The 22602-nt window shown below is 44.8% G+C and overlaps 1 pseudogene; it reads left to right on the top strand.

Moving 5' to 3' along the window:
• Window positions 1-511: 511 nt before the first annotated feature.
• On the top strand, window positions 512-21777 carry LOC108933269 (complement C3-like; annotated as a pseudogene).
• The last annotated feature ends 825 nt before the right edge of the window (window positions 21778-22602 follow it).

The following is a 22602-nucleotide window of genomic DNA, read 5'->3' as shown; positions in this document are numbered from 1 at the left end:
GTGTAGAATGGCTGTCGCTCTATTAGCTACATGTGTCACCAAAAAAAATCTCGGCATTGTGCTGCATGATTGATGAACAGCTTTTGCCCTGGAAAAAATCACCGGGTTGTTGAACAAGAGCCTGGCTGTCTGCTCACTTTCAAGTTTTGCACAGGCGTAGTTTGCAGGCCCAGACGATCCAGGACTAAATAGATAGATAGATAGATAGATAGATAGATAGATAGATAGATAGATAGATAGATAGATAGATATACTTTATTGATCCCACAAGGGAAATTATTATGTTACAGCAGCAGAATACAAGTCTGAAAATACTTGCAATATAAAAAATATAAAAACAAGTGGAAAAATACAGGATAAAAGTATGTACAATTATAATGCAGTAGTACAATGCAATTAAATTCGGGAATTCGGCCTCTTTCACAATTTCTAGTGGGATAGGGCACATCGGGGGTGGGGCTGTTTGCCCAGTGAGGTGGTCATATGGAGGGTCTCGGGGAGGGGAGCACGGTGATAAAAGAGTGCGCTCGGCGAGGACGAGCACTTCGACGCCATCGGGGAGCCGAGATGTGCCTGAAGATGGAGTTCCTTTGGCTGGCAGCCCTGGTGCTATCGCTCCCTGCGCTTTCTCTGTGCAGCCCACTGTGAGTACGTCGCACTGTCCGCAAACACACACTGATTCACGCAGGAAGACGAGGGCCTTAAACTCGCCAGCTGAGTCTTTATTTGTTTGCATCATTTCTTTCTCACCTCGAGCGCGGATGAGAAATTGCATGAGGAATGTGTTTAATGCTTCGTTCGCCATGCGGAGCGGAGCTGGGCGTTCATGTACTTGGGAAGGTCCACCACCTTTGAGTCTGTGGCTAAAACACAAAGCAACTGAAAGAAGCCAGTTATCGATGTGTGTTGTGCAGTTTTGAAAAGTGACGCAGTGCTTTGGAGCACAGGACCAGAGCAAGAGCAAAGTTCAGTGCTCAAAACGCTGAGGCGCCCTCCACGCTGATGGACTGGTCAAGAACTCCAAACACAGTCAGTAAAGGAGTGCAGTCTTCACCAAAAAGAGTTAGTGGTTTCATGAATGCAGTCTGGATATGGAAAGCAATTTAGTCACAGCTTATGTCACAGAGCTTTCGTGAATCTCCACGCATGTTTGACTGGATAAGAACTTATTTCTGCAGTCACTGAAACCAAAATCCTTCAATGTACATGTGCAGTGGACTGTAATACTACTGTGCAACTCAGGATTTCTCCTCACACCTTGGCTTTCTGACACTCTTCTATTAAGAACAAAACAGTGGAGATGACAAAAAAAATTAGCATTGCTCCTCATCAGTCCTCCCTCTGTCCTCGCGCTTTGACGGCTTTTCGATCGTCTTTCGCACTCTTCCTTCGGTCAGTCGGCACCCTCTACTCCACCGTGAGCGTGTCTCTCGTTTCTTTCCACAGCTACATCATGAGTGCGCCGAACGCGCTGCGAGTGGGCAGCAAGGAGAACGTGTTTGTGGAGGCACAGGAGTACACTGGCGCACCCGTTGAAGTTACCATCACGGCAAAAGAATTCCCGGCAAAACTACGGGAGTTTCTGAACCACAAAGTCACACTGAACTCTGACAACAGCTACCAGGCCCTGCAGGAGATCATGGTACACATTCCCACTTTTACCACACTTTCACTACATGGAAGGAGACATGTCCAGTTAATTCTCCAGCTTCCAGTTTGTCATCACATGGTTTGTTTTGTAGTGATTTCCCATATAGCACTTTTAGTGAGGCTTCTGTGTTCAAGTGCGCTCCTTCCCGTTTTTCTTAACACTTCTCGCTCTCTCTTTAGCTCAAAGAAGATTTCTTTGACAAGGATTCCAATAAAAAGCAGTTTGTCTACCTGGAAGCAAAGTTCCCGCAACATACGCTGCAGAAAGTTGCTCTCCTCTCTTTCCAATCGGGATTCATTTTTGTTCAGACTGATAAGACCATCTACACACCCACCAGCAAAGGTTGGACTGTCTGCTAAATAGACCTCAATAAACAGAAATCACTGACATGTTTGTGTGCGGAAGCATTAATCTGAATGTGTGTGTGTTCCAGTTCATTACAGACTCTTCACCACAAACCCCAGCATTGAGCCTATTGAAAATGGTGTTTCTGTCGAGATGATGGTAAGAGATCCATATTCTGTGTTATGGACGTGACACGAGTCCAGGTTACGTTACTGATGATGAGTCCAGAAGAATCGCAAGCATGATATAAACCTGGATTCATCTGAACCTTAATAAAAGGGATCATTAGTGATTTGAATTTTCGCATTAATGATTTACAATATGTGCTTGTAAACTGGGTGTCACAGAAAACAAATGTAATGTAGAGAGAAGGAGATGGTGAGTTGGATGGATTCCACATGTATTTACTGGGACAAGCCAACTGAGGCTCCTCATGACAGAAAGAATGGCAAAAGTTGGATCTGCGACCTTTTAGCACACGTCCCCGAACGCAAAATGATCCAGTAGCTTTTCTCTGTGGACTTTTTCCTTTTTCTGTCCTGAAAAACCCTCTTCTTGTTGTCATTTAGACCCCAGATGGAATAATAGTTTTCAGAGACCAAGTGTTTCCAAATAAAGGAGTTCAGTCTGGAGTGTATGAGCTGCCGGAGGTCGTCAGGTCTGTTCTGGAAGCCACAGACGCATTTTATTTATAAGGATGAATCACAACAATTTTGATTATCGTCATTTTAATTAAATTTTTCAAGCAAAATGAATTCCTTCATCATCTGCTTGTGCTGCCTACTGCAGTGACACCTGACCTCTGTCCTGTTGTAGTGTGGGAACATGGAAGGTGGTGGCCAAATTCCAAAAAACACCACAAGAAACTTCACTTATGAATTTGAAGTCAAGGAATATGGTGAGACTGTAGTCATTCCCATGTGCTGTACATTTATTCAGCTCTCACCTTTGCTCATTTAAAATGTTAGGTTTGTACACTTGTATCTTACTTGCAATGATTTACCTATTTATACTGCAAGGCCGTTTTCATCGTACCTGTTCAAGATATGTACCTTGGCCAAGGGGTCTACAGTAGAAGCAGAGATTCCTCCGATTTTACTGTAAAGACTACACTACCTGATGACCCCAGCTGGTGCATGAAACACAAGAGTGCATAATATAAGAAAAGATTTTTAAAAAGTAAATACAAAATACTTTTAGTAATTGGTGGTAAACAGTGGCTGCTTTAGTCACATGAGCTCTGTCTTTCTCTAAATATTGTAGTGCTGCCAACCTTTGAAATCAAACTGATACCAAGACAGTCCTTCTTCTACGTAGACGACAGAGAACTGACTGTCGACATCACTGCCAAGTAAGCTAAGATTGTACATTTTTTCCTTTTCTGTCAGTTAGTCTATACCCTCGCGCTATTATGACAACTTGCTTTCAATCTCCTCATGTGTCCGAAGGTACCTGTATGGGAAGGACGTGACTGGGAAAGCATTTGTGGTGTTCGGTGTGATGACTCAAGAAGGCAAGAAGAGTTTCCCAGGTTCTCTTCAGAGAGTGGATGTGAGTTTTTCTCTTCCTCCCATTATCCGTATCCATCCACAGCCGTACAGTCCCCAGTAACACCCCCTGCCAGTTGCCTTGAACATACTGTACTTGGTCATGCAAGAGGACAAACTGGAGGAGGGGAAAATCTTTCTGAGCTAACTGCTGAAAGCTTGCAGACAAACTGGAGGTGCCTGTGAGAAGACTGCGTATTGGTCAGCTAAGGAAGCTGGGTCGCCTGCAGCCCACCCTCCTTGGTAAATCAAGGTTAGTTGTGAAATGTCAGCCCTGTTGAGAATCTTGAGTTTCCTTTCTTATGTATGCAGATCATCGAAGGGAAGGGCACGGCTACCCTGAAACGAGAGCACATTGTGCAGATCAGTCCAGACATCAACCAGCTTCTAGGGCTACCCATCTATGTGACAGTCAACGTTTTGACAAGAACCGGTAAGACCGCAGTTCCCCCACACAGTAGGTTCTTTTTCTAAATAGCATTACTTCTGTTGTGAAATCTAAATGAAGAGCGACATTACTACACTAGAAATAATGGGCTTTGAGAGGAAGGCAGCCACTGGTCTGAACCGCTTGTCCAATATGGGGTCGCGGAGAGCCGGAGCCTAATCCGGCAACAGAGGGCGTAAGGGGACACATCAAGGACAGGACGCCAGTCCGTCTCAATGCACCCCAAGCGGGACTTGAACCCCAGACCCACCGGAGAGCAGGACCCAGTCCAACCCACTGCGCCAGCAGCCACTGGCGAACCGCAACGTTTATTTGTTCTCTCAGCTTCTTTCCATGGGGTTTTTTTCTTTTGTTTTCCTCTCCTCAGCTGACACATGGCTTACCTGAGAAAATTGCCTTAGCAAACTTCCTTTTTCATTTTGACTTTGCTCTCAACTGTATTTGCTTCATTGTTCAGCACTTTCTGTCACTTAGTGGAGAAGAACATGTTATAAAAAATGAGTTCAACTGAATTGACTGATGTTGCATTTTGATTGCACAGTTGACCAGGTCCTGACTGTAATTTGAAAGCATGCAGTCTCCATCCATGTCGGTTGTTGTCACATGATGACTATGTAGGGAGCTCTGCCATTGGAGCCTGCTATGAGAAGGGATTGTACTTTACCCGTATTGTGGGTCACGTGATGAAAGACATCTTCCTTCTGTGTCAAAGGCACTGAAATGGTGGAGGGGGAGAAGACAGGAATCCTTATAGTGACCTCACCCTACACCATTCACTTCAAGAAAACTCCCAAGTTCTTCAAACCAGGGATGCCATTTGACATTACGGTACTCTTGCCATGATATCCGTAATAGCTTGAAGTTTCTAGCTCTTATAATAATTCTAGCAGCTGTAATTTACCTAATACCGGACAATGAGATGGTTTTGCACAGGGTAATGACCTCTCCTCTTGTTTGCCTTGAAAGGTCTATGTGACAAATCCAGATGACAGTCCTGCTGCAGGCATCAGACTAAAGGCAACGCCTGGACCTGTGCATGGTGTTACTAAGGCCAATGGTATGGCCAGGCTAACTGTAAATACTGGTGGCCAGGTTGCAGACCTGCAAATCACAGTGAGTCTGAGACGCTTTAATCCAGGTTAACAGTTAGATTCAAAACTAGCCAACACAACTATCGATAACCACATAAGGATTGATGCTGATAATATTAATGAGTTGAGGACCACTTACAACACTCATTGTTTTTGCAGTTGTTACACAGCACTTGAGACCAGAGGTGAAAATTGTAATAAAATCTTATAGGAAGTATTTTCTATTTTTTTCAGATTCAAACTGAGATGCCAGCTCTGTCACCCAATCGTCAAGCTCAGCAGACAATGGTTGCCAAACCCTACCAGACATACAAGAACACAAAGAACTACCTGCACATTGGGATCCAGGCAACTGAGCTGGAAATTGGAGACAATTTGCAGGTCAATCTGAATTTGGCAAATGACAATCCAGGGGTCCAGAATGAAATCACCCAGTTCACATACCTGGTACGTAGTTGAGTTGTTTCCTTCACTGAGCTATACATGAGACATGTGCATGTTCATTTTTCCATCTAAATTCTGTGACCCACATACACACGTCTACACATTTCTTACCCATGCATTTATGACTATCCCAACAGAGCTGGTCTTCTGCACGTACACTGACTGGATAATGATGTTTGTCCTTACATGAACAGGTTGTGAACAAAGGGCAGATTGTCCTTGCAAACAGACAAGAAAGGAAGCAAGGTCAGTCCCTGGTGACCTTGACACTGCCGGTGACAAAGGACATGGTTCCTTCATTCCGCTTTGTGGCGTATTACCATCTGGGAGCTGACCAAGTGGTCTCCGACGCAGTCTGGGTGGATGTGAAGGATACCTGCATGGGGAAGGTAATCTTTACATTAACATTTATTAAAATTAATTTAGCAGATGCTTTTCTCCAAAGAAGCACACATCTTTGAGAACAATACATAAAGTGAATCACATCAACAGAAGGAGAAATTTGAATGTAGAGAGCTGATTCTCAGAGTCGTTTATTTGTCATTTGCACAGTTATACTGGGTACGCTGGCAATTCAAGTGCTTGTGAAGAGACTCCTATTAGACAGGAACAGACATGAACAAACACATATTTGAACAAACACTTATTTATACAAGGATGTGATGATGGCATTCTTGAGTACAATTTGTCACATACCACAGTATAAACCATTGTGTATTACACAAATAGCTGCATGTAAGGTTTTTTTAATTTTTATACAGATACAACATAGTATGCATCTATGGAGCACATTGGAGATCAGGGGAGAAAGAGTCTGAAAAAGGTTGCAAAGTTATGGGAAAATGATGTACATTTGTGAACTGACTCAACCTCAGTTCAGGCATTTCAGTTGCATCACTAATTTCTCATTTCTGCCATTAATTCTCATTTATTGCTTCTTTCACAGCTCAAAGTCACATCCACCAGGTCTCAGTATGAGCCACGTAAGAGCTTCACGCTGAGTATCGAAGGTGACCCTGGAGCGAAGGTGGGGTTGGTCGCTGTGGACAAGGGTGTCTATGTGCTGAACAGCAAACACAGACTGAGTCAGTCCAAGGTAAGGAGGGACGTTTCTCTGTGTCTCCGAAATGCAGAGGTGAAGGGAATGTCCTCAGAGTCCAGAAGCTGCAGTGCTGACATCAGATGCACTGTGTCACTGCACATACAGATCTGGGACATAGTTGAGAAGCACGATGTCGGCTGCACAGCTGGAAGCGGACAAAACAGCATGGAGGTGTTCTACGATGCTGGGCTCATGTTTCTGTCCAATGGAAATGTGGAGACCAGATCCCGATCAGGTATGAAGCGTTAAAGTTAACGTGCATTCAGTAATCATTTATTGGACTAGTGCTCTGGTGATCCAGGGGGCCAGAACCAATCCGCACGGCACTTCGGACGAGCGATGACCCGAGTCCATTGCAGAGCACTTACATTCAACGAACCACCATATGTATTTTATATTCATATTAGACTTGAACTCCATATTTAATTCTTCCCATCTCATGAATAATAAAATATAACACACTGATCTTCCACATTTGTTTTTGTTCTCTGTTCACTTCCAGAGCCCGAGTGCCCAGCAGTTGCAAAGAGACGACGACGCTCGCTGACCTTGATTGACATCAAAAACTCACTGGGTAGGGAGGCTAAGCCCCCCTCTTTCAGCCATGTCCCACATCTTCATGTACTGTACGTCTTTACAGTATAAATGACAACAGCAATATAGAGAACTGCCTGTACCTGTAACTGGGCACCATTTAACAAATGATTGTGTTCATGTTAATGTTGGCTGCTTCCCTACTGCTCTGCATTTTGGACAGCCAGAAGTCACTGTAAGTGGGAATGTAAGACTCAGGAAAGCTGTAGGATTACTAACATGGTAAAATTGTTTCAATCCCCCCAGAAAGCCAATACTCGGTGCCCCTCATGAAAGAGTGCTGTATGGACGGCATGAGGGACAATCTGATGGACCTCTCCTGCGAACGGCGCTCCCAGTACATCATCGATGGAGCGGACTGTGTGAAGGCCTTCCTGCACTGCTGCTCTGAGGTGACCAAGAAGCGCGAGGAAGCAGCCAAAGAAACCGATGTATTCAGTCGCTGTAAGACCCCCCCTTCCCTTTAACTAATGGCTCATGAGAATGGTGTTCTTTATTCTTACTTGTTGTAGTGGCTGGATGTGCGCATAAACAAGTTCTGAACATTCTTGGGGTCCCACTTGTGTTGTTAACATGACGAGCCGGAGGCGCGCGCTGTGCGAACTGCTTGATCAGCATGGCCAGACGCATGGCGAATGCCAGCGTCATTCTTACTGAGTTCCAGAGTGCTGTGAAACATCGCAATTTGGAGATCGGATGTAAAGAGACTCCATTTTATTTCATGAGTCATGCTGAGGTATTAGTACAAGTACACGTTTTTGGCATGACTTCCACAGTATTTCAATCTGCCTTCCGTGTGTGTGCGCGTGTTTGTGTGTCCGCAGCGAGCGACGACGACAACTACATCTCGGACAGAGACATTGTGTCCCGCACTCAGTTCCCCGAGAGCTGGCTGTGGCAGGAGTTGATGCTGCCAAACTGCCCCCCACAGAACCCACGCTGGTAGGAGCTGTGTGACATTCGGACCCATACACCCCTTGTGCAGCTTGTGTAGTTCCTCCACACGGTTGTCTACACGCTGTGTATCCAGCCTGTCTTCTCATGTCTCCTGTCATTCTCCAGCACCTCCACATCACACGAGATCAAAAGTTTCCAGAAGGACACCATCACCACCTGGGAGGTCACCGCTATCGGCCTCTCCGGAACTCACGGTGCTTGTCCCTGCGTCGCTCTCTTTCTCACCCGACCCAGAATCACTGTGTTCCGTGCGTTTCCCATTAACTGGAATACAGGGAGGGGGAAGCAGCCTGTATGTTGGGGAAAGAGCCAAAGAGCTGGACCTGCCAACAACTCATCACTGCTTTTTTTGCTGTTCTATCTGCAACACGCTGAATGCAGTTTGATTAGAAGAAAAGTCCAAAGACATGCTGTTCAGGTTCACCTATAATGTATGAATGACAGAGAGTGTATGTTCCACTGGTGTATAAATGAGTGACCCATTGTAAGTAGTGTGTCTAACAGTGTAAGTCACCACGGTGAATAAGGTGTGTGGGCTGATAACACTACATAGAGTTCATTGGAAGTCCTTTTGGAGAAAAGCATCTGATAAAAAATTAATGTAAATGTAAGCAACTAATGCCATGGCAGTGTGTGAGCCCTGGCCCACAGTCCAATTACATTTACTATCATGAAGGTCTGTGGTTTCTACCACCCTGGAGAGCTGTGTTTGTCCTGCAGTTTTACCTTTAAATGCACCCTTGGAGCACACACTGAACACTCATTATTAGCAAAACCCAGGAGGATCTAACCCTCACCCTAAGGTTCTGACTGATCCTATGAAACACTCATCGTGAAGCTGAAAAAAACTGCAAGTCTTTGAATGAAAGGATCATCTAAGCAGCTTTGTTATTCTTAATTGTTTACGTGGCACTTTTCTCCAGAGCAACTTACAACGTTAGGTTTGTACATGAACCAACTTACGATTATTTACCCATTTATCCAGCCTGGTAATTTACCTCGTTCGAGGGTCCTACAGTAGGAGTAGGGGATTTGAACCCAGATCCTTTGAGTGCAAGACAGCGGCTGTAACTACTATGCCACCTGCTGTTTCAGCAAAAGTAGTGAAATTGTAATAGTGGAACAGGGGTGAACATTATATTATTTACTATGTAGTTATGGGTGCAGCACCCTTATTCCCAAATTTCATTTCATTGTGTTTTTGAGGTGTCCCGGGGACATGGCTCTCCCCCCAACCTCTGGCCTTTTACTGCAACCCTTTGTCACAACTCACTGTCTTTTCCAACAACACTACTGTCTCTCAATTCATGGATACAGACGCAGATAAAAATGTGTAGAGACGCGTGTCCTTCAGCAAGTGCAACACCTAAAGTCTCTTCCCTTCTCCTGTCTGTGTGCAGGAATCTGCATGGCTGATCCCTTTGAAATGACCGTGATGAAGAACTTCTTCATCGACCTCAAGTTGCCGTACTCTGCGGTGCGGAACGAGCAGCTTGAGATCAAAGCTGTGCTTTACAACTACGTAGAAGATAATTTGAAGGTATGAGGTCTTGCGGTTCCCGTGGATCTTCTGCTGCTCCATCCTCCTGGCCTTGAGTGTAACATCCTCCCGTCACATTCTCCTCTACAGGTGCGTGTAGACTTGATGGAGACAGAGAGTGTGTGTAGTGCAGCCAGCAAGAAGAGAAGGTACCGGGAGGAGGTGGAGGTACCTCCCATGTCCTCAGTGTCCGTCCCTTTTGTCATCATCCCCATGGCTACTGGAGAACACTCTATTGAGGTGAAGGCTGCTGTCTACGATTCTTTCCTCACCGACGGTGTGAAGAAGAACCTGCGGGTAGTGGTCAGTGTCTTTCTTCTTCTCTGCATATTTACATTCCAATGCATTTGAAGAACTTGAGAAACTGACAAAGAAAAAGACCGTTTTTCAGGGGTTTCTTTGTTAAAAAAAAGATGTCACCAACCTCTGTTCCCATGTTTTACCTCAGTCTGAAGGAATGCAGGTCAAAAAGGAGATCAAAACAATTGTTCTGGATCCAACGAAACACAGTAAGTCTCTCAAATGGCCAAATAATCATCCGTGCAAACTCTCAAACTCAACTGTCAGTTGCATTACGAGATGCGATATTACTGTGTTGCTCTGTCCTGTCAGATGGAAAACAGTTTGAGACGATCAAGGGTGTAGAGCCAAAGAACAGAGTGCCAGGTTCACCTGCTGAGACCTACATCAGTGTCACTGGTCAGTACTCCAGAAGCTGCACAAAGCAATTTTCTCTGAACTTTCAAGGGAATGTATGAGGAATGATACCGTTGGGTATGCTGTATGCTACAGTCATTTGGCGTGGACGGAGTGCCCTGAGAGTCTCTGTTCACCTTATTGTGCTTGTTGGATTAGTTTACGATCATTGTATGTGATTTTTGACTTTGTAAGACACAACTGAATACTTTATCTAACACTCTGAGATGTGAAATAGGGCTGAAAAGTGTGCTACGTTGATGTACACCATACAATAACTTATACATACAACTTTGTCCACTCAGGTGAGCAGCTGAGTCAGACCATCCAGGCAGCCATCAGTGGCTCACCACTAGGGAACCTGATCACGCAACCATCTGGCTGTGGTGAGCAGAACATGGTTGGCCTCACAGGACCTGTAATCGCCACACACTATCTGGACAACACAGGCCAATGGGAGAAAGCTGGGGTGGAGAAGCGAGAGACGGCCATCAAGTACATTCACCAAGGTGAGAACCCACAACCAGATGCACTATAGTGTATACAGAGCATTGGCGTGGGTCGATGACCAACTGGAATGAATGCAGTATTCCAACAAACTACCCTACAAAGATAGCCTGAACATCAAAAAACAACCAGAAAAATGTCCACACCATGCAACCATTTTTTCTGCTACCTTGATGTGCAGGGTACACCCAGGAGCTGACATTTCGCAAAACTGATGGTTCATACGCTGCCTGGCTAAAGAGACCTAGCAGCACCTGGTAAGTGGTTTCTCATTGAAGGCAGACCTTGTGTCTTCAACTTGACATCTAAGGCTTCCTGTAAAAGTTCTGCTTTATGATACTACACCCCTCCAGGTTAACTGCCTACGTGACGAAGGTGTTTTCAATGGCGTACAAACTCATCAGCATTGAGGAGGATGTGATCTGTAGTGCTGCCAAGTGGTTGATCCTGAACGCACAGCAGCCTGATGGCATCTTCAGAGAAGATGCTCCAGTCTCTCATGCAGGGATGGTGGTATGTGTTCATGAGTCCCTTCTCTCAGTCCAGACATCTATGTGAAGAAAAGTCTGGGAGAAAAATAAAAAAGGACTGGAAATTACTCTTAAGCTAATTACAAAAAAACTTCTGGCGCTCCAAGCTCAGCTGTTCACCGACCCCAGAACTTGACTCCTCCCTTATAATGCTAATTATGCAGTGCACTGACAATAAAGTGTGTGTGAGGCAGTGTGCTTATATGTAAGCACTACAGAGATACTACACTGTGCTCTGGAGAAGAAAGACATCCACTGGGTTCTGTCTCTCACTCACAGGGCAATGTGAGAGGGAAGGACGCCGATGCTTCCCTGACTGCCTTCGTCCTCATCGCGCTGCAGGAAGCGCAGCCCATCTGCGGAGTGGAGAGAGTCGCTGTAAGTACATTTTCCTGGATTAAAGTAATTAAATGAACCCCCGGCTCATCAGAACACTTTTTGTAAATCAGTTTATTCACCAAGACATGTTCAGTTTCAGCACAAAGTCATAATGAATCAAAGGTCAATAATGTCGACCCCTTCAGCTTATTTACAAATGTCATTTTTAGCAATGAAAATAACAGCATTCTTTTTAGTTTTATATTTTTTATTTACGTGATGCTACATTAAAATAAATACAAATTTAAAATGACTGAAAATAAAAATGTGCCCTTTGCAAGCTTTTATTCATTGCCAATCATTAAACACCAACATGCAGTTTACTTTCTGTAAAAATCTCAGGTGTTGTTATTACAAATAGTAAACACTCTGTGAAATTTTTTGTTCACTATTTGCTTAATAGTGTGAATGTTTAGCGGGAGGAAATGAAATCTAAAGAAAATGTTTGAAAACAAAAACATACCGTCTCCACAAACTCGAATTCAGTATGCCATAAACGTGCTTCATCTCTCACCTGGTTTGCGAGTGTTGTGATCAGTGACACCAGACCGGATCTTCTGAACAAGGTAGAACTGAGATGAATGAAGGCGGTCCCAGAATCCTGCTCTGTTTGGGTGCTCTTTACCGCAGTCTATGAGCTTTGTGGCAAGGACCAGTAACGTTTGCTCTGTTACTGTCAGAAATTTTAGAAAACTTTGAGGGATGAAAATGCAATTGAAATAATCACATTAAGTAGAAAACATTTCTACTTTCAAACATTTATATCTCGATTGCTTGAAGCACAAGGAGCCTACTGTATGTCCAGTGTCACGGCGACTGTATGTCCAGGCACACGTTTGGACACTCTTGGGACGCTGCTTTCTTCTTTGTAGAGCCTTCCAGACAGCATAAAGAAAGCCCGGGAGTTCCTGTCACGCAGGATCAACAGCCTCACTGACTCCTATGCCGTGGCAATAACATCTTACGCGCTGGCCAACGAGGGGCAGCACAAGCTGGATATCTTGCTCAGGTTCGCCTCCCCAGGTAAGAGAGCTCATCGGAGCAACGCTGCCATTTTAACTTTGTGTTTTTACAGCAGCTGGTGGGGAGCCTTTCAACTCACACACACACACACACACACACACACACACACACACACAATTTGAAACCGCTTTCCCCAAACGGGGTCGCGGTGAGCCAGAGCCTAACCCCACAACACAGGGCGAAAGGCTGGAGGAGGAGGGGACACACCCTGGACAGAATGCCAGTCTGTTGCAAGGCACCCTAAACAGGACTTGGACCCCAGGCCCACCGGAGAGCAGGACCCGGTGCAACCCACTGTGCCACCATGCTACCGCACCCCCTGCCTTTCAACTCTACATTTACATTTATTCATTTAGCAGACACTTTTGTCCAAAGTGACATACATCTCAGCAAAAGTACAATTTATGCATTACATTAAGAGAAAGAGACATCGCTGCAGACATGTGATTCAAGTAAACCTAGTTTGTTACCTACCACTTACTGCACCGAGGTTCATTGTTTAAGTAGATGCGTAAAACACAGGATAGATAAATCCTGAGGGGGTCCCGTGGGAATGCTTTGGCAAATCAAACACAGCTCATGCAGCAGCATTTTGTAGAAGCTGCAGAGGTTTGATGGCAGTAGCAGGAAGGCCACACAGGAGACAGTTTCAGTAGTCCAGACGGGAAGTCACCATGGCCTGGACAAGTAGTTGGGCAGAGTCAATTGTGAGGTAGAGATGGATTCTACAAATATTATGCAGGATGAATCTGCAGGAGCGTGTTGTGGCTTCGATGTGCTGAGAGAAAGACAGACTCGCGTCAGTCGTTACTCCCAGACTCTTAGCCAAAGATTTAGGCGAGATGAGTGAGTTGTCCATGAAGATGGGCCAGCTGGGAGGTAAAGAACCTCTGTTTTGGAGAGGTTGAGTTGGAGGTGGTGATCATACATCCATGAAGAGATGTCCGACAGGCAGGCGGCAGTGTGTGCGGAGATGTCTGACGCACCAGGTGGAAAGTAGAGGAAGAGCTGAGTATCATCAGCATAGCAGTGGTATTTGGGAGGCTATGACTGGACTGAGGGAAGAGGTGTAGATCGAGAAAAGAAGAGGACCCAATACCGAGCCCTGTGGGACACCGGTTGAGAGAGGCAGAGGAGAAGAACGAGAGCTCCTCCAGACCACTTGATAGGATCTGTCAGATAGGTAGGACTCAAACCATCTTAGTACCCCACCTTTGATCCCAAGCTGGTTAAGAGAAGAGAGTAAAATCCGGTGGTTGACTGTGTCGAATGCCGCAGACAGATCAAGGAGGATGAGGACTGAGGAGAGGGAGGTGGCTCTAGTGGCTTGGAGAGCATCAGACACTGCCAGAAGGGCCATCTCAGTGGAGTAACCAACTTTGAAACCAGACTGAACCATCAAAGAGACAGTTCCGAGTGAGGAAATCAGACAGTTGATCACAGGCTGCCCGCTCAAGTGTTTTGGACAGGAAGGAGAGGAGAGAGACCAGTCTGTAATTTTCAACCAGATTGGGATCCAGGGAGGGTTTTTATTAACCGAGGTGAAACTAGAATGGTTTTGAAGGCAGCTGGGAAACAGCCAGAGGAGAGCGAGGAGTTGGTGATCTTAGAGATGAAGGTGGAGAGTTGCGGGGAAATGTTCTGTAGGAGTAACAATGGGATTGGGTCAAGCGAGCAGGTGGTGGCTCTGTGCAGTATCATGAGGTCAGAGATTTCAGATTCAGAGAGCGGCTTGAATTTGAAGAGGATAGCTTCACAGGGAGGTCTGGCGTGAACCAGGCAGGTTGATGCTGAGAACTTGTCATTGATTACTTTGACTTTGTTTCGGAAAAACAAAGCAAAGTCGTCAGCAATGAGAGAAGAGGGAGGAGGAGGAGGAGGCGGGGGACACAGAAGGGATGAGAAGGTCACAAAGAGTCTGTGTGGTTTTTTTTAGATGCAGACTGTATTTTGTTGTGGAAGAAGGATGTTTTAGCTGAAGAGACAGCGGATTGAAAAGCAGCTAACAGAGACTGGTAGGCATCCAGGTCCGATGGAGTTTTGGATTTGTGCCATCTTCACTCTGCAGCCCACAGTTTGGTCCTGTTAGCACGTAATGTATTAAACAGCCATGGGGTAGCAGTGGGGCGTGCTGGTCTAGAAGACAGAGGACAGAGAGAATCAAAGGAGGAGGATAGGGTAGAAAGGAAAGTGTTAGTGGCATCATCTGTAGATAGATTTGAGAACTGCGCAGCAGAAGGAAGAGTGGCCAGAGTAGCAGAAGCAAAGCAGGAAGGTAAGAGAGATTTTAAGTTGCGGTGAAAGGTGACAACGGGAGCAGAAAGAGGCAAGGAGTTAGTGGTGAGGCAAGGTTGAAAGGAAATGAAGAAGTGGTCAGAGACATGCAGCGGAGTGACAGAGAGGACGGGACAGCCACAGTTGTGGGAAAATACAAGATCAAGACAGTTGCCCGCTTTGTGAGTAGCAGGGAATTGGGACAGGGAGAGATCAAAGGACTGCAGGAGTAACAGAAGGCCGCTTGCATAAATGTCATCGACATGCAGGTTGAAGTCACCCAGGAGAATCAACGGAGCATTGTCCCCTGGCAGAGAGCTCAACAAGATGTCAAGGTCATCCAAGAAACGGCCAAGAAGGCCAGGAGAGCGATAAAGAACAACCACAACAAGAGTGATTGGAGCAGTGATAGAGACAGCATGCCATTCAAATGAGAACAAATCATGCAAGTGAAGAGGAAGAATAGAGAATTCCCACTGGGGAGAGATGAGCAGGCCTGTGCCTCCACCTCTGCTGGAGGAATGAGAGGTGTGAGAGAAGAAATAGTTAGTGGAGAGTGCTGCAGGTGTGGCTGAGTTGTCTGGGGTGATCCAGGTTTCAGTTAGGGCCAGGAGGTCCAGTGAGGGATGAGAGGCGTAGGCTGGTATGAAGTCAGCCTTTCTCACAGCAGACTGGTAGTTCCAGAGTCCCATGGAGAAAGTAAAGCAAGATGGAAGGTTTGACAGGTGAGGATAGACCAGGTTACTGTAGCAGCGAAAGCGCCCAGGTCTCCAGCGGTGGCAAAATTGCACAGCTCGCTTACCATAGAAGACCTTGATGGTTGACATGTTGGGCGCATGATCCCTTGTGGATGAATGTGCCGGTGGCCTTCCTCGGTGGACTCCCACAGGTAGACTTCTTTGTCTTAGCACCCCGAGTCCTTGCACCAAGAGGCAGCCGCTACCGCTGCGCTAAGGATCACCAGTCCCTATTTAAACCAGACTACTGCCTATCAGCTGAGGTTCGTAGTCGAAACCGAAACTACTCCAACAATGGCAACTAAAACAAACAACCAACCAGACGCGATTAATCGAAGTCACGGAGTCACGCCCACTCCCGCTACAGGACATAGAAATGATCCGGAGAACGTTCGCCCAACAAACCACTACATATTATTTAACAAACTAATTAATTACAGTTCCACACAACACTATACACACAACTGCTTGTGTCTATCCGGACAGCTAAACAATACGAATGCACGTTGGGAAAAAAGCAGTAGCAAAACAGCTACACTTACCTGAAACACCACAAACAGCAGCAACGTACCTCCAACACAGAATATAATGCACAATAACTCTATACTGCATGCTTTTCACTAACATTGACATCATCACACATATTCTAGCAGGTTACTAAAAATTACTCTGGAAAGTAACATTGCCACAGAAATTTACTTAAAATAAAGGTAACAGTTTATGTGACTCAGTTCTTCTCACCTCTGAATAATCATGATATTGAAGATGGGACAGGGACAGCTGCTAGCATAGTGGTTAAAGTTACTGCCTTTCGGTTCAAAGATTGCAGGTTTGATCTTCACCTCTGGCTGTTGTACTCTTGAGCAAGGTGTTTAACCTGAAAATTGTTCTAATGAAAAGAAAAGAAACCTTGTGTATAAATGGGTAGATAGTTGTAAGCTTGTAACTGTAATGATTGTAACCTTAACATTGTAAGTTGCTTTGGAGAAACATATCAGCTAGATGAATTCATTTAAGTTACTCAAGAGATTTTTTAGAAATCAAGTTTTTCTGATATTACAAGTCTTTTTGTTTTCTTGCAGACAAATCCCACTGGCCGGTCACAGGCAGCCATCTCTTCACCCTGGAGGCCACAGGGTATGCACTGCTGGCCCTGGTCAAGGCTAAGGAGTTTGACAAGGCAGGCAAAGTGGTGGAGTGGCTGACACAACAGCGCTTCTACGGTGGTGGATACGGCTCTACCCAGGTACGGAGGACAGGGGACCTGGCCTTGGAGCTGTTGGGATTGGAGCAGGTCAAAGTTCGACATAAAGACCAGATTTTTGCAACATACAGCAAAGACAAAAAGAATAAGAAGAATAAGACTTTGAATGTAATCAGCTACCAAAAAATTAAATTTTATTCTCTGCTGATGCCTACAGGCCACCATCATAGTTTTCCAGGCAGTGGCTCAGTACCACATGGATGTGGGTCCTGTAAAGGACATCGACCTTCTTGTGGATATCAGTGTGGCCGGTCGCAGCAGACCCATTGCGTACACTTTCAACAAGAACAACGCCTTCCTCACCCGTTCTCTCAAGGTGAGCTGCAGATGCTGGAGCAGTTGAGGAAGCTGGATTTAACAAGTTGTCAAATAGCGTGCTGCCTCATGACACATTTATTATTTGCTAGTGAGAAGGTTAAACTGTCTGAGCAAAGGTGAAAAAGAGTGTGCCAGGTACATAGAATTCAACGTGCAACCAGACAGTGCACAAAAAAATTGTCCAAATTTGTTCCAACAGACCCGAGTGGATCAGGACCTCAACGTCACAGCCACAGGAGTGGGCCAGGGGACCGTTTCGGTGAGCGAAAATACCCTTCTGGTTCATCAGGGGGCACAAAGATTCTCCAATTAGCTTTATGACACAAAAACCTTACTGAGTGAACTAAAGGGGTTCATTTGTTCAATGAAGGTGTCATTGGGAGGAGATGAAATCCTCATTGTTTCTTATGGGGAAACAAGTAGTAAAGACCAAGGGTCTACAGAAGAGTGAATCATTTCAGGCCATCAGTGACGCCCTCCAATTTGGACACGAGCAGTTTCTGAGCTCTGCGGTGGAAGGTTCAGGGGCAAGAGCAGTTGCAGAGACGGCTTTACGTCATTTTCCGTGGGGCTCTTTTCCTTGTGTGTCCTTTCTTGTAATTTTTCTTCATAATAAAAAGCTTTATCAGTAGCAGAACTAGCTAAACGTTCAATAATGTCTTTCTGCTTTTAACCATGTGTAATGCATATGATGATTTCCAACTTGTATTTTATATGCCAATGTTTTCTTATTTTGCAAAAATGTACTGAGTAAAGAGGATGTTGACAGGAGACTTGGAGGTCTGTCCCAGGTGGAGCAGGTGGTCTCCCTGAAATGCATCAAACCCTCTAATATTCAGAGAAGATGCATCTGTTCAGAGAATATTTTAAGGTGTAAACATCTGTTATTAAAAGCAATGCAGCAAAATTAAAGAGACATTTTCTTGCAGGTCATGACCCTGTACAACGCCATTCCTACTGAAGAGAAGCAAGACTGTAAAAACTTTGAACTGGCTGTGAAACTGACAAGAATCCCAGGTATCTATTAATGTCCTGGCAAGGAAGTGAAAACAGTTCTGCATATCACACATATCATACACACAGAACAAAACAGACTTTCCGTCAACCTGGAGTTTTGATCAACCACAATTATACACATTATTTTCCACTTGCTTTTACAGCTAAAAATGAGGATGTCTTAGAAACATACAAACTTGAGATTGACGTTGGGTAAGTAATTAACTTTTAAAAAGAGCAAAAATTAAAAATGGCACATTTATACTTTCAATGTTGTGAACAATTTTGGGAATTAAAATTGGTTTGCCTTGTTTGTGCATCACTCAGTTTATGTGGTGTTTATTGAGTCATGTTTGCTTTCTTACCAGGTTCCTGTCCACTGAGAGGGACGCCACCATGTCGATTCTGGACATCACTCTCCTCACAGGCTTTGTGGCAGATGAGGAAGACCTGAGAGCGGTAACGTGCTCGTCTGCTTGAAACTGAACTCCAAAAGACGTCAGTACAGTGACACAGAAGACGAGACAAGGAGGCGAAATAGGAGCTAAGAAAGAATTCAGATTGACAAGTGCTTTGGCCTGGGATTTAACAGTCTTGCTTTCCACACCTCTCCAACAGTTAACCAGAGGAAAGGACAGGTACGTTCAGAAGTTTGAGATGGACAAGCAGCTGTCTGAGAAGGGCTCCCTCATCCTCTACATGGACAAGGTACCTTTTAACAGCGGTTACTCCTTAGCTGTTGCTCGCTTCTGCTTAGTCCTACAGAGTGACAGTCTCCTCTCCTCAAATTCTTATCCTTCTCAGGTCTCTCGCAACTTACCTGACAGAGTGGTCTTCAGAATGCACAAGATGCAGAAAATTGGCCTGATCCAGCCTGCAGCAGTTACTGTATATGAGTACTACGCCATGGGTCAGTTACAGCCTTGTATGTTTGGAGTCAAATGAACCACAGAGTTTCTTCTGTTCGTGGACTCTGCTTTCACACAGATAGATATTTAAGTAATTTAAGGTCCTCAATATAACTTTCAACAATGATGGCAGTCATTAACCAACGCAGTGTCTACCACACATTTTGTGTTTCGGGAAGCGATACGTAGTTGATGTCACACCTTGCAAAGAAAAAAAAAAAAAGATCAGGCCTGAATCACACTCCTCCTGTAGCACCTGTGAGGACGTTTCTTTCTCACAAAGTGATACAACAGAAATGACCAGGCCACAGAAATGGATACATCATTATCAGGAGTTTAATACACAAGCTAACATTCTAGAAAAATGTCAGAGAAATGAAGGAAGGTACAACCTGCTGTTTTTGTTGCAGAAAATCGCTGCACAAAGTTCTACCATCCAGAGAAGAAGGATGGAGCCCTCAACCGCATTTGCCACGATGATGTCTGTCGTTGTGCCGAAGGTGAGGCAGAGGCCTCCTTGTGCCCGGAAGATCAAAATACAGAATTGAATCGCATCAGACCTGCCATATTTCTCAAAACAATATTTGCTTTTTTTACCTGCACAGAGAACTGCAGCATGCAGAAGAAGCTTGGGAAGGAAGGGGACCTGGACCGCTTTACAGAAGCCTGCACAGCAGAAGTGGACTACGGTACAGGCCTTCTTTCTTATCAAAACCCTAAGAGTTGTTGTTGAAATAGTCATCAATGTTTTTTGTAGAATAATGCGAAAAGAAGCTGAAACAGAGGTGCCAACAACTGTGTTTGACCTTCTTCCTTTTTCTTCAGTTTACAAAGTTCAGGTGGTTCATGCAGACCTGAGTCCCACTTTGGATCGGTTTACCATCAAGATAGTGGAACTGATTAAAGAAGGTACAGTCCACCCATATCCACATATCCTGTGGAGGTGCTTCTTTATCCAAAAAATCCACCACCATCTCATTCTCTCACTGTGTTTCTGGCAGGCACTGACACTGGAGTGCAGGGAAAGGAGCGCATGTTCATATCCCATCCCTACTGTAGGGAGGCAATCAATCTGCTTGAGAAGAAAACGTACCTACTTATGGGCAAGTCTGCTCACCTCATCAAGGAAGAGGGCAAGAGGTAAGTACTCCATGCTGCTTTGGCCTTGTGGTCAGCATGTTATGAAATGAGCTGATTTGGTCACCCAGTTTCTCTACCACAGGCACTACAGAAAAAATTCAGTCACAACCACCAGACGCTTAAAACAGACATCACTCATTTTATCCCCCGTTCAATTCTGTAAAAATCAAAGACGTGGTCAGAATAAATAACAAAACCTTAGTAAACTTTATAAGAAGTAATACTTTTGTCAGCTTCAGGCTGCTTTATTGAACTGAATTGAATTGGAGACTTTATTGTCATTGTACTGCTGTGCAATAGAACAAAATTATTGTAGTGGTACTCCCTGAGTTTAAAAGTCAAAGAATTTTAACTGAAGGAAAATTGAAATATGCGATCTCTACAAACATCCCATAAACATGTAAAAGTTTCATTGTTTTACTGACTCCCAACACTCAAGGATTCCAAAACCTATAAGAACTGTGGAAGTGAGTTGAATAAAGGTGCTCCCACAATTTCTCCCACCTTTTCTCTGAGGGTGATTTAACTGCAATCTGCCTGTTCAGTGGTTAAACACTTATGTGTGCTTCCCAACAAGCAAAGGAATTTTTATAAAATCAACAAGAAGAAATTGCAGTTAAAAACAAATAAAGTACTTATTGCTAAAAAAATCATAACTCCGTTGTTCGTAACATGAGTAGCCATTGCAGTCACCCTTACTGGAGTATCTCTGTTGCAGCATGATGTACATGGTGGGAGGTGGTACCTGGATTGAGTACTGGCCAACACCTGAAGAGTGCCAGATGGAGAAATACCGACAGACTTGCCTTGAAATCACAGATTTCACCACTGACCTGTTTAACTTTGGATGCCCCAACTGAGCTGCAATCTGTTTTTTTGTACTTCCAGGTTTTGCCTTTTGTTCATTCACATTGTCAGGTATTCCATTAGTGTCACATGCTGTTGTTTTCTTACAATGAACATGATGTAAAAGCATTCTAGTAAAATCAGCATCTTGTACATTATTCTACTGCACTGTACAGGGAGGATTTATTTTGTTTTCAGACAACTTTCACAATTTTCTTTCTTGCCCACCAAAGTTGGTACAAAGTTAGCAGAAGAGAATAAGGATGCAATTTAAATATGCTGGAACTTTTTCTTCTGTTGGACAACAGAATTGTTCTGGCTAATATATTGGCCTGTTTTGTAACAGCCTTTCACCCAAGAAGTAGAAAACACAGCATGGTGTTTTAAAAAAGGACAGATCGCAGAAGAATACAGATTAAAGTTCTTCAAACATTGTGTCAAGTTATCTCCTTATCTGCTCATCCTTTAAAAGACCCTCCTCAGCACCCATACCTTTGCGGAATCCTGTCAGAGACAACCGCCCTTCCTCGTGACGTCTCATTCACACACATCTCTAGTGCACAGTTCACGTTCTCCAGTTTTCGACCCCTCACTTTGTTTCCCGTCCACGTCCACGGATCCTTGTTCCAACGCTGATCGCCACTCAACCGACCCTTCATTTCGTCCCCTGACCACATGCATGGATCTTCACTCTGACCCTGACCACCGATCGACCGACCCTTCGCCTGTCCCCGACACCGAGAACTTGCCTGTTTACTGACTGGGAGTTTTACTTCTGGATTAAACCAGGTCGTGTGGGACATTGGTTCCAACGTTTTGTTTCGTTCTCCTGTTGGAAGCATCGTCAGGGAGCTGCGACATCTTGAAAGGTTAGATGTGAAATGGAGTGTTTGACGAGGGTGTATTTATATGCGGGAACGGGGTCGGAGGTCTTAGCGGGTGGTCCTGATACGTGGTGCCCCCGCTGTGTTTTCCCCTTGCGCTGTTACTTTCACATTACAGGTTGGCTTGCTGAACTGAGTTTTAATGAGAGGCAGTGGGGTTGTTGCGGAACTGGCGCGGAGACTCGAGATGAGAGGTGTCCAGGTTCTAGATAAATTGAAGCCCTCCTCCCGATTGAAATTGTTGGGGTGCTTCTCTATTTCCTGGGAGGATGAAAAACGAACACTTCTGAAAGCGCTCTCAGAGAACGGTTATGAGCGCAACCATGTCATGAACATCATTCGTTGGCACAAAAACCGGAAAACTCCAGATAACACGATACAT

The sequence above is a fragment of the Scleropages formosus genome, chromosome 1 (genome assembly GCF_900964775.1).
Source record: "Scleropages formosus chromosome 1, fSclFor1.1, whole genome shotgun sequence".
Lineage (NCBI taxonomy): Eukaryota > Metazoa > Chordata > Actinopteri > Osteoglossiformes > Osteoglossidae > Scleropages > Scleropages formosus.
Note: the sequence above shows the minus strand (reverse complement) of the source record. Positions and strands in the feature narration are given on the sequence as shown.